This window comes from Benincasa hispida, chromosome 7 (assembly GCF_009727055.1).
Source record: "Benincasa hispida cultivar B227 chromosome 7, ASM972705v1, whole genome shotgun sequence".
Classification (NCBI taxonomy): domain Eukaryota; kingdom Viridiplantae; phylum Streptophyta; class Magnoliopsida; order Cucurbitales; family Cucurbitaceae; genus Benincasa; species Benincasa hispida.
Genome location: NC_052355.1, coordinates 43,658,666 through 43,671,742, shown reverse-complemented (window position 1 = coordinate 43,671,742; position 13,077 = coordinate 43,658,666). Strand labels below are relative to the sequence as shown.

Here is a 13,077-nt window from a genome sequence, read left to right as displayed (position 1 = left end):
AATGGAGAATAAAGGAAACGCCAACTAAAGGACATGTCTCCTTACTTTTGTATTTTGGGCATTTGGTCCTTGTATAAAAGATTTTAATAGATGTAGGCCAGTTATTCAAATAAATGGTATCCACTTGTATGACAAACATTGAGGAAAGTTACTAATTGCTACATTAGTTTATTCAAATGGGCATCTTCTTCCTCTTGCATTTACCGTTACAAATGAGGAGTCTGCAGATTCATGAGGATGGTTTTCAAACAAAGAATTTTCTCTGATAAGGATCTTACCTTCAAGAGATTCCGTCAATTATTCCCAGATTTTCTTTGTGAGGAAAAAACCTTGTTCTTGTTCCTGCATGGTCTCTTTTGAATGCTTGCAGGTGACAGGTCTTGTGTAAGTGTCACTTATGACGGTAGCTTTAGATGCGACTTTCTTTGGTGCCATTTATCGAATTTTTTGACTTGGATGACAAGAGAGAGATGAGAGGTAGAGAGGTCCCACTGGGCATGCCAATTTGTTCGCATGAGATTTCAAGAGAAATTTAGTTCGTGGAACTTGAATTTTTTATTTGTATTAATTTTGTGGAAAGTGAGTACAATCTCTAATACATAATATTTTGATGCTTTCAAAATAAACTATAGTCTTTAAAATGGTTAATCTTCTTGAATGATTGGCCTTTGGGCTTATTGATCTTCTTGGATGATTGACTATTGGGCTTATTGATCTCCTTGGATAATCGGTCTTTGGGCTTGTTGATTTTCTTGGATGATCGGCCTTTGGGCTTGATGGTCTTCTTGGACGATCGACCTTTGGGCTTGATTGATCTTCTTGGACAATTGGCCTTTGGGTTTGATGATCTTCTTGGACGATCAACCTATGGGCTTATTGATCTTTCTTCGATGATTAGTGCTCACACGAGGTTTCTGAAGAAACTTGTTTTGTGGAGTTAAGCTTGAGTTGGTGTTGATATTGATTTGATGCGATGTGGTTTGATCTTTAGTACTTGATCCTTTAATTCTCTCTCGGTTTGAATACATACACTTGATGTATATAAGCGGGGCGTGTGGATGTTCTTGAACTTCGAGTCTTGGAAGAATGCTTGTTATCTTCAAAGGACTTCAGTCTTCAAGCGTGGTCAGATTCAAGAGTCAACGAGTCTTCTGTTTGTAAGAATATCCTTTAAGCTCTCTGGAGTGTAGAATTGTTGACCTTTGAAATGAGAAGAGTTTCTCTATTTATAGGGCTCTCTTGATGGGCTTTCATGGGCTTTGGCTTGGTTAGCCCATGGGTTTGAGCTTGGTTGGTCATGGGCCTGGCCTTTAGGCCCAATTAATTGGATTTAGGTCTGATTGTAGAGAATATCCTTGGAGGATTTAGGTCTTTAAAATAGTTAATCTTTCTTGAATGATTGGCCTTTGGGCTTGTTGATCTTCTTGGATGATTGACTATTGGGCTTATTGATCTTCTTGGATAATCGGTCTTTGGGCTTGTTGATTTTCTTGGATGATCGGCCTTTGGGCTTGATGGTCTTCTTGGACGATCGACCTTTGGGCTTTGATGATCTTCTTGGACAATTGGCCTTTGGGTTTGATGATCTTCTTGGACGATCAACCTATGGGCTTATTGATCTTCTTCGATGATTAGTGCTCACACGAGGTTTCTGAAGAAACTTGTTTTGTGGAGTTAAGCTTGAGTTGGTGTTGATATTGATTTGATGCGATGTGGTTTGATCTTTAGTACTTGATCCTTTAATTCTCTCTCGGTTGAATACATACACTTGATGTATATAAGCGGGGCGTGTGGATGTTCTTGAACTTCGAGTCTTGGAAGAATGCTTGTATCTTCAAAGGACTTCAGTCTTCAAGCGTGGTCAGATTCAAGAGTTAATGAGTCTTCTGATTATAGAGAATATCATTTAAGCTCTCTGGAGAGTAGAATTGCTGACCCTTTGAAATGAGAAGAGTTTATCTATTTATAGGGCTCTCTGATGGGCTTCATGGGCTTTGGCTTGGTTAGCCCATGGGTTTGGGCTTGGTTGGTCTATGGGCCTGGCTTTTAGGCCCAATTAATTGGATTTAGGTCTGATTTGACATTCAGGTTAAATTCAACCTATTTTTGGGCATAGTTGAATTTTAACCCAAATAACAATATTAAATTGGGTCAAATTAATCTTATCTGATTCAATGTTTACGATGAAACCACGTGACGTCATTGGATTTGTCTTCAAGTTCAATTCGAGACACATGTCCACGCCTAATTGGTCCCAAATTTGATGATTTGAAATTTGGTTATTAATTTAGTAAATGATGTGGAAATTTGTGATTGGTCCAAAATTTCTCCTTCAATACATAAAAAAATGTTTATAATTCAATATTCATATAAATAAAAAGGAATATATTGATTTAACATTTATATATGTAATATTAATTTAAAAAATCAAAATAAACCTTTATAGAATAAAAATAATATATAAATTATAATTAATAGACAATTGCAAATTGAAAAAACAAATCAAAACTTTAAAATAAAAGAAGGCTTATACATATAATAAAGACAACCAATTTAGTTAGAGTGTTTTTTTTTCATTTATTTGTTTATTTTTTATTTGGTCGAGGGTTCAATTTGTGTTTTATATTGGTCGAGTTCAGAACCCTCGATCTATTAAATTAGATTATTTTCATAAATTGGTCAAGTCTTTGACCCTCGACTTTTTTGCAAAACTACTATTGTTGGAGATTTCGTTTGTTGGCTTTATAACTTTCTTTAATGCAGTAGTTTTGCAGATGTCTCAAATAAAATCTTAACATTTAGTTGTGACATTAGAATATTTTCCTACAGAATTTTTTTCCTTATATGGAAGTATATGTCTATGATATTTAGTCGAATTTGTTACTTTTTGAAGCGCGACTTTTCATTCTAGATAAGGACTTATTTCCTTGATTGGATTTGATTATTTAAAGTGAGTTTTGCAGACCTTTTAAGGTTGTCGCAATTGTTTAATTGAGCAAGACATTTTCTATACTTTGGCTAAACTATTCTACATCATTTTCTTGCTCGTTTACTTGCTATTCTGTTGTGCATATTCTTCATCTGTTGAGTGCAACACTTTGAAGAGTTTCACGATCTTAGGGGGAGCCTAAGTCATTACTACCAAAGAAGGGATTCTCATTCTTAGGGAGAGCCTAAGACTCAGTTTCAGAGAAGAAGTTCTCTATCTTAGGAGTGTTGGGGTTGATGCCCTAAAGTATCGTGCCCTGTAGTTAGTAAACAGTTTGTACGAACGCTTGTGATGTATGATATATGATACTTACTCCACTTCTTGACTTTGCGCATTTGGATGTTTTATTTACTTTACCACAAACCAATAAACTTAAAATCCCTGGATGTATTTATATAACTTAAACATGTATGTGGTGACATACAAGTGGATCATGTCTTAAGTGATAATCAAAATGGTCTGTAGTATATGGATATAGGAAGGGAAACCTTATCCTAGTAATGCTACGGATGTGACCCGCTTTGTGGAATAGTTACAAGTGTTGTGACTTGTCACAGATGGTCTGATCCTGATCATTCATGTTGGAGACATGTGAGCGGGGGCGTCCTATACAAAGAGTTTGTATAAGACCTGACCATGAAGTGTTAATGTCTCGTTATATAACCCTATTCATGACTGAGACTTCACTTCACTAGGATGACCATAGATAACATGATCTCAATCCTGAGTGAGTTAGGAACTTCTGCCATTGAGGGCAGTTCTTTGATTTGCTTGGGTGCGAGAGGCCAAAGCGCCGACTCAAACATACCACTCAACTACACAAGATGGAGCTCACTCCTTCCCCGAAGCAGGGGTAAGTAGATAGATTGTTCTCTTAAGTGCCGATCCCGAGGCTTGAACAATGTGGTGCCACACACCTTCTCATGGCCCGAGAGGTGTTCACACATAGTAGGACTATGTTGTATTGTTCATAGAGGGATCAGTGGTTCTTAAGGAGTAAGATGTAACTACAAGGGCATCTGTGAAGGGTCTGTGAAGTTGTACTTACGAGCATCTGTGAAGGGTCATCGTACTGATAATTGGTTATATACGATGGTCATAGAAATATATCTGTGGTAAGAAGAGTTCAGCTATCGGTCTTTAGTAGAATGCTTGGCAGTTGGTGGATATCGTGGCTAAAAAGTTTAGTAAGTTATTCACGTACCATTGGAGCTTTGAGCCATACGTTCATAAGGTCTCCTTGGTAGCTTGGATACAAGTTAAGAATCAGTTTTTAGGTCAGTTTGAAATGTTCAAATTAACAAAAGAGAGTTTGATTATATATGATATAATTGAGCTAATTAATTATATATGATATAATTGACTTTATGTATGAGATACATTAATTTGGAGGAAATTGGATATAAATATGATTTATATCTAATGGAGGAAATATACTATGTTTAATACATGATATTAAACCATAGGTTATGAATATAATGTAATTATATTTATTATTTATTAATTGGATAGTTACGGGATAATTGGCGGCGTCTATTCTGTTTTCGTAACTGATGAGTAAGATGAAGAATCGTTTTAAGACACTTAAATAGCTCACGGTGTGTTGCGATTCTAGAAGGTCATACTTAGTAAATTAGAGCCTATACGATAGTGTTGTTTAATGAACAAACGGTTACACCCGCGCATGCTACTTACTAAACAATTGCTTATCTTTTACTAAACGATCGTTTAGTGCTCGAGCTTTACTAAACGATCATATATATGATCGCTTAGCTTGTCCTACACGATCATATACTTTACCTAAATGATCAAGCATTTTGTCTATATGATAGATGAGTCTTTCTCCCATTTGCTTGATCGTTGTATACGATCTCTTTTCCTCCTCCCCTCTACCAAATCCGAACAAAGCCCGCTCTTTGGATTCTCACTCCAAGAATATTGAAGGTTTCAAGTGGTGGTGTCGTCCCTTTTTTCATTATTCGTGTAGAGACTGATCGTGGTAGACGATTGGGTGTTGCTGAACGATTGCTTGCCGTTCTAGCGAAAGCAAGATTTGCTGTGAAGAAAATCTTCAATTAGTATGTTATCTCAGTCTTTTGTTTATTTATCCATTAAGCATGTCAGTAATTTAGTGTTGTTAATGCATATCTGTATGTGTGAATGTATATTTGGAAATTCTGTCACAATGAATTGGAAAGATCCGCTTCCACTCATAGGTACTTTTGTATAAGAGTTCCTTCAAGAAGAACCTAAAATTTTTCAATGAAGGGATTTCAATGATCCAAGAGAAGGATAATCAAGTTGAGAGGAGCCTCACACTGTCGGGTGCCAAAGTTGTTAGGGTTGATGCCCTAAATCTCGTTTGGTCCAGTAGTTTGTAAATATGTATATGAACAAACATTATGTGATGTAATAATATGAGATATTTTCTTCACTACAGTCTATGATATATGAGATATTTTGATGCATTAACCACAAACCAATAAACTAAGATAACCGGTTAACGTTATAACTTAAGCATGTATGTGATGACATACAAGTGGTTTGTGCTTTAAGTGATAACCTAAATGGTTTGTAGTAGATGGATAAAGGAGGAAAACCTTATCCTGTTGACACTACGAATATAACCCGCTATGTAGATGTTACAAGTGTTTTAAAGTACTATAATGGTCTCATCCTGACCATTCATGTATTAGACATGCAAGCGAAGATGCTTTATACAAAAAAGTTTGATAAGATCAGACCACGAAATGTTTAGTCTCGTTATATAACGCCATTCATGACAGAGACTTTCATTTCACTAGGATGACCATAGGTAACATGACCTTAATTTGAGTGAGTTAGGAACTCCTACGTATGAGGGCGGTCATTTGATTTGTATGGGTGCGAGTGGCCAGATCGCCGACTCAAACCTACCATTTTGGGGATTCTTCTGATTAAGGAGCTGGGAACTCAACTACACAAGACGAAATTCACTCCTTCCCCAATTTAGAGGTAAGTAGATAAACTGCCCCTTAAGAGTTGATTTCAGGACTTGAACAACGTAGCATCGCACCTTCTCTTGGTCCGAGAAGGATTTACTCATAGTAGGACTATGATGGATTGTTCATTGCAGGAATCAGTGGTACTTAAGGAGTTAGATGTAATTACAAGGGCAAAACGGTAAATTGACCTGGCTGTACTTACGAGCGATTTGTGAAGGATCATCGTTCTGTTAATTGGTTATATCCAATAGACACAGAAATATATCTATAGTGCGAAGAGTGCAATTGTCGGCCTTTAGTGGAATGTCTGACAGTTAATAGATGGTGGATATCGTGATTAAAGAGTTTAGTCAGTTATTCACGTACCATTGGAGCTTCAAGCTATAGGTCCATAAGATCCCCTTGGTAGCTCAATGGATTCATGTTGAGAATCAATTTTTGGATTAATTTGAAATGTTCAAATTAACAAGAGGAAATTTAATTATATATGATATAGTGAAATTGGATCAATTATATGAGTTATAATTGACTTAATGTATTAGATACATTAATTGGAGGAATTATTATTATATGCTATAAGGGAGAAAAAAAACTATGGTTTATATATTGCATGAGATGTGATATTAACCGGTTATGAATATAATGATTATATTTATAATTAAATCAATTATAGGATAATTGGTTACAGTTTTTTCTCCCATAACCAACTTAGTGGGAAGTTATGATTAGTTATGGTAACTGATCGTTAAAATGAAAATTGTTTTTATTTTTACACGAGGCGATCATTAAGATTTTAAGAATCGGATGATAAAAAAGCAATAGTTATACGATAGCTTGAGAGCATACACAATCGTGTAAGAGTTTTCTATACGACAGTGACTTGTCTTCTAAACGATCGAGTACATTGTCTATACGATAGACTAAAACTATCTCCCACTTACTCAATCGTCTACACGATCTCTCAAATTCCTCCTATCCTCTACTAAATCCAACTGAGCCCACAACTCCTGGATTCTTACATCGAGAATACCGAGATAGCCTTCTGGTGGTGTCTACTTTATGTTTGAGGGACGAGTGGAGATATGTTCTTGTTTGAGGAGATTGTTGAGAAGATTACTATTCGAGTGTAGATTCGTTTGTGTTGGTGACGATCGTGCAGTAAGTTTGAGGGAACGAGAAGAATAGTTCTTCAAGGGTACTTTCCCTCTTAAAGCATGCTGTAATTTAGAGTTTTTGTATAACTATTAATATTTAATTGTAAATGTGTATGTTCTGTCACAATGGAGTTTAGAACGATCTCCATCCATTCACGGGTCTCTTTGTTAAGAATTCCTTCAGAAGTGTCAGACGTTAATATCAACATAATTAGTGGGATCCTAAGTTCAGTTGAGAGGAAGCCTTTACTTAGGTGTTTGTCATTGAACTGGGTTACCAACGCTGTGTGCCTTTACTTGTTTACTTGCTATTAGTATTTTGGTTGTTACAATTATTGTCAGTGCTTTCTATTTAACATCTGAATATCGAGTGACGAGTCATCCTATTGCCTTTTTCATCAGAACGAGTCATCTTTATCTCAGGTGCTTCGATCATGGACAAAATAAAGGAATGAGGTTATACCACTCATCTACCTGTTCTTGATGGAACAAACTATTCGTACTAGAAAGCTCAAATGACTGTCGTTTTTAAGTCGATTCACAATAAGACTTGGAAGGTTGTTGTATCCGGATGGACATATCCTACCATTGATGCATAAAATTATGGTGTGTTATGGTGTGAGTTTTGCGGTGATCATGTAAGTTTTCCTAATAAGGCCCAAATATAAGCCTTCTTAGGTTTCTTGGTAAGTCCAGGGTCGAACACAGGGACTACTAAGTAGATATGCGATAGACTCTTCGATTTTATTGCAGTGATAAATAAATAAAGTGGATAGTGTTTTGATTGAGATTTTTCCTATGCGACGGAGTTGAACGCATAGTAATGAAAGCGTAGAGTTACAATAAGTATGCGATGAAGGGGTTGAAAAGGGGTTTAGCTAAAATTTCTTAAGATTGTGCACAAGTTATGCGATCATGCTACACACAAATATCAGTACTAAATTTCTTAATGTAGAATGCCATAATTCCTATTTCTAGGACGCATGCGATGCATATGCGAAAATGTAGATAAAACTTATTTCTAAGTTTCTGTTCTTGCTTATGCGATCTAATTTGACTCTCTCAAGCCTAGATTCTATCTTTAGACTACTCTCTCAAGTATGTCCAAATGATGAATGTCGCACATAAGACAAGGTGACCGCATACCACCAATCCTATTTCTAGGGCGCATGTGATGTATAAATAGCAGATAGAACTTATGTCTAAGTTTCTAGTCTTGCTTATATGATCTAATCTGACTCTCTCAAGCCTAGATTCTATCTTTAGACTACTTTCTCAAGTACGTTCAAAGGTGAATGATGCATACATAAACAAGATGATCGCATAAAATGTAAATCTTAAGTCATTCTAGTTAAATGCTTTTCAACCCATTCAGAAATTTAGCTACTCATGTATGGTATAGAGAGATTGAACATAGATTGAAATGAAGTTTCTATTTTCTGCAAATAAAGTACTGAATATAAAATAATAAATGGATTTGAGAGATAACAAGCCCAGTAAGCAATGTCTTGCTCCCCATGGCCTTTTACACTGTTCTTTGTCACTTCAACTCTGTTCTAAATGTGGATTCTTACCCTCGCAAGGGTTGGCCCTCTCTTCTTTGTGTTGCTTTCCGGCGGTCTCTCGATCTGTCCGGGAGCGATTTCTCTTGGCTTCCTCGTCTCTTTGCTTTCTCCGTCCTTTATATATATGTATAAGTATGTGCGAGAATGGACTAACTAACTAATTCCTTTTTCTCTCTAGTGGCCTTCGGTATTTATAGATTTCAAGGTGAAGCAACTTTTCTTACAATGATTGCAATGAAACGACATTAATATTCCTACTCTGTTGCGTCGTTTAAAAATCACCGAAAGTTCAATGTACTTGCTACAATATGGCTTCTTAAGGCTTGTCAACTAAATTCAGGATCGACCGTTATCAGCTTTACATTCCATCACGATTTATTATGTTGTCACCTTGATGCGAGGCCTTTATGCGATCACCATTTGAGAAACTTCTCACGGTCGCATGTCTTGCGATCGCAACTTCAAGCGCGTTGTCACATTATGCCTTTGAATTACAATTTCATATGCATCATCGCATTGTTCCTACACAAAATAGGCAAATTAACTACTTTTATGCGATGAGCACTCGCGATCGCAATTTATTTCAATTTAGCGCTTTCGGACATGATATTGCCTATTTTCCCATCGCATTCTATCATTGTTTTACTTATTTGAGTTGTAATAACTTGTATTTCTACTAGTTGTCAACCATCAAAACTGATGATGGGAGGGAAATCTTGAAGCTAGAGGCTTAGTGGTCTAGAGATGAAGATGAAGCTTCTTTGAGAAATTCACGTGCCTTGAATGCCATATTCAATAGTGTAGATCGCAACATATTCAAATTAATTAATATTTATATCTCAGCTAAGAAGGCATGGGATATCTTGTCTGTTGCTCATGAGGGAATGTCTAAAGTAAAAATGTCCAAGCTGCAATTGGTGACATCGAAGTTTGAGCATATGCACAATGAAGAATCCATTGTTGAATTCAATGTACATTTGCTTGATATTGCAAATGAGTTGTTGCTCTCGAAGAGAAGATTTCAGAAGAAAAACTTGTCCGAAAGGTACTTAGATCTCTACCCAAGAGATTTGACATGAAAGTCACTGCCATTGAGGAAGCTCAAGACACAAAAAAGTTGAGAGTAAATGAATTATTTGGCTCCTTACTCACTTTTGAAATGTCCTTTGATTGGAAAATCGAAAAAAAAATAAGGAATTGTTATTCAATCCACTGTTAAAGAAGAGTTGATTGATGACGATAAAGAATTAAAAGACCCTCTTGGTGAATCGATTGCATTGCTTTCAAAATAGTTTAGTCGTGTGCTCAAATGTTTTGGTAAGAGGTATGGCTCTTACGGTAACAACTGTTGCATTTTATTCTAAAACTCGTGGTTTATAAACAATAAACTTATTCTAATATCAATAAATATGTTATTGAGGTTTAGTCAATAAAGTTGTTATTGAATATATGAATAGCTCATTTTGTTTTTAGAAATAACCTAAATCCAATAAACTAAGATTCATGACTATTACATGAATACTTGGACTTTATGTAGCGACATAAAAGTGGATCAAGTTTGAGTAGATAGACAAAATGGTCTATAGTATACGGATAAGGTTGGGTATCTTATCTTGGGGACTATCGAATATGGCCCACTTTGTATTTAGTACAAATGACATGATTTTAAATCGTTCATATGGAGATATGTGAGTGGAGGTGTCCTGTTCAAAGAGTTTGTATAAGATCGGACCAAGAAATAAGTTACTCTTATTTTATAATGTTGTTTAATGTTTAAGACTGACTATTTCAAAGCGATGACTTAGGTAACTTGACCTTAATCTTGAACTAACTATGAACTCCTGTTTATTCAGGTTTATCATTAGATTTGCATGGGTGAGGGTTGACTCAACAGTGTCGGTTCAATAGGTCTCCTATTTCAGAGGTAAAACTGGGTAGATAGTTGTGGACATAGGGTGCAAGATAGATTTCATTCCTACTTGCTTTTAGGGATAATAAAGAGGTTGTTCCTTAAGTGCTTACTCCGGATCTTGAACAAGAAGCCCCACCCTCTCATTGGCCCTAGAGGGACTCGGTTTAGTGATTGGATCACAAACCAATTATTCATTAGAGGATTAGTGGGACTTAAGAAGAAAGACGTAATCTTGGGAGTAAAATAACTTTTGACCAACCGTTATTATGAACAACCTATGAAGGGTTGGACAGAAATATATCTATGGAGGGGAGTGCAACTACTGGGCTTTAGTGGAGCGACCCGGTAGTTAACGAATATTGGTTAATTTGGTCAAATAGTTTAGTCGATTAATCTTGGATCATTGGAGCCCATGATCTGTAGGTCCATGAGGTCCCCTTACTAGCGCATACTGGATTAAACCTTAGAACAGTGTGACAAACGAGTTTGAAGTATTCGAATTTGGTTTTTGGAGTAAAGTGTTGAATATATTCAATATATTTAACCTAATTTTTAATTATAAATTAAACATATAAAGAGAGAATTGGAGATATTTAAATAAGATTTAAATATCAAGACTATAAATAGATATTCATATTGATTGGGATTAGCGTTGTATTTTATAATTGAATATTTAATTAAATTAATTGATTAACTATTTAATATTAATTTATTTTAAATTAATTATTATAATTAATTTTGAAATTAAATGGAATTGGTCAAAATTGTTGACTAGGTCCAAATTGAGATAAAAGTCAAAATATTGACTTTTGACTTTGGAAGAAAGTCAAAATGTTGACTTTTCACTTTCAGAGTCAAACTTTAACCTCTTGACCAAGTCAGTGGAAAGATTCAATTTTTTTTTAATGGAAAAATTCAACATTTGCAATGCGAGGTGGTGTTTCCAATTGAATACACTAATCCCACTAATTCCCACTTTGAGTTAATGGATTTTTTAGTGTCAAATTTCCATCAACTCAAAATTGCATGATTTGCATGCTTTTTCCTATAAATAGTAGTATTCTTTTTTTTTTTTTTTTTTGGAAAAGTGGAATTTTATGAGATTTTTTTTTTATAAAAGTCTCAACCTAATTCTCTCTCAATTCCTTACCCTTTTCTTATCCAAATTTGTCACTCACTAGGTCCCACCATCCCGTTCTAAGGCTAAAGAATAGTTGGGAAGACTCTCATAATGATCTAGGAACCGTTCGTGAGGAGATTGGAGCGGATTTGGAGAAGAATTAGGACTACAAAGGTTGTATATTCTCCACCCTTTTGTTTTAATTTAATTGCATGCTTATTCTCTCGAAATGAACATAATTGGAGTGCTTTAGATCCTTTATTTCTTCCGTTGCACATATGTTCGTTCCATCAATTGTGTTCGTCTTTGATATCACAATTCTCTCTTGTGTTGTAATAATTATTGTAATTGCCCGATGTATGGGCTTTAATTTGTATGAAGGGTCTGTAATTTTCTTAAAGTTATAGAGTTGATCTTAGGTTGTAATTACTCGGTTTCGTCAAAGAGGTCAGGTTGCTTTTTGGTGATTTTTCCCTTCCAGACCCGATGCATGACCCGCAACCCGACCTAAGGAGACTCCACGACCCGCAAGCAACGTCTGATGCTTGGAGTTGGTCCAGACCCGACCCACAACCCGCGTTCGACCTGATTCTTGTCGTGGCCCATCTCAGCGTTCCGGCCCGCGTCAGCATCTCTAGCCTAAGCCGCATTTTCAGCCTAAGTCGTTCGCGCCTGTTCAACCGATCCAAGATCGCAACTAGAGCGCTAGTCGACCCACGCCCGTGCCCGACTCATCCGACCCGTCTGTTTGCATGCTCGGTTTGGTGGCTCAGTCGGTCCAGATGGTCTAGACTAGTCCGGTTTGACTGGTTTGACCAGTTTTGACCGGTTTCTGGGGGTTTTTGGCCGGTTTAGCTATTTTGAAGGTCGGTTCAAGAGGTTTTCAAGTGGTTCGAGCTGGTTCAAAGTATTCGAAGGCGATTCAAGGCTATTTACTGTTTATTATTCAAGGCTTAGAATACCAAAACTAGTCCATTCTAGTGTGGTTTATTTAATTATGCATTGTGAATGTATAGATTAAATAATTTATCTTCTGTGTGCATATTATCTGCCATGTAGATTTAAAATCCCACCATAGGTTAAGCATGTAGCATGTATTACAAGTATATTATAAGTGTTATAATGTATAGTACGCATGTGTAAGATTTCATGGTTTCTGATATAATTTGTTATATTAATGCATGGAATGGATGTTTATATAATTATTCTATAAAGCATGTTTGATGCATGTTATAGGTTTATTGTCTTCGTTATAAGTGTTATAAAAAGAGATAGACTTTAAACTCTATAACAAAGATAAAAGCGTACTCACTTAGGGTTAACAGAATCCAAGCTATCCTGTTTTAATAGTTA

At 36.0% G+C, this 13,077-nt stretch overlaps 1 protein-coding gene across 1 annotated transcript in view; it reads left to right on the top strand.

Moving 5' to 3' along the window:
* The window catches only part of LOC120081789 (alpha-1,4 glucan phosphorylase L-2 isozyme, chloroplastic/amyloplastic-like), a 29,379-nt gene extending 16,571 nt beyond the window's left edge, over nt 1–12,808 (top strand). Inside the window, exon 16 of the mRNA XM_039036953.1 lies at nt 11,786–12,808. The gene's annotated coding sequence lies outside the window, so the exon portion shown is untranslated. The remainder of the gene's footprint in view (nt 1–11,785) is intronic.
* The last annotated feature ends 269 nt before the right edge of the window (nt 12,809–13,077 follow it).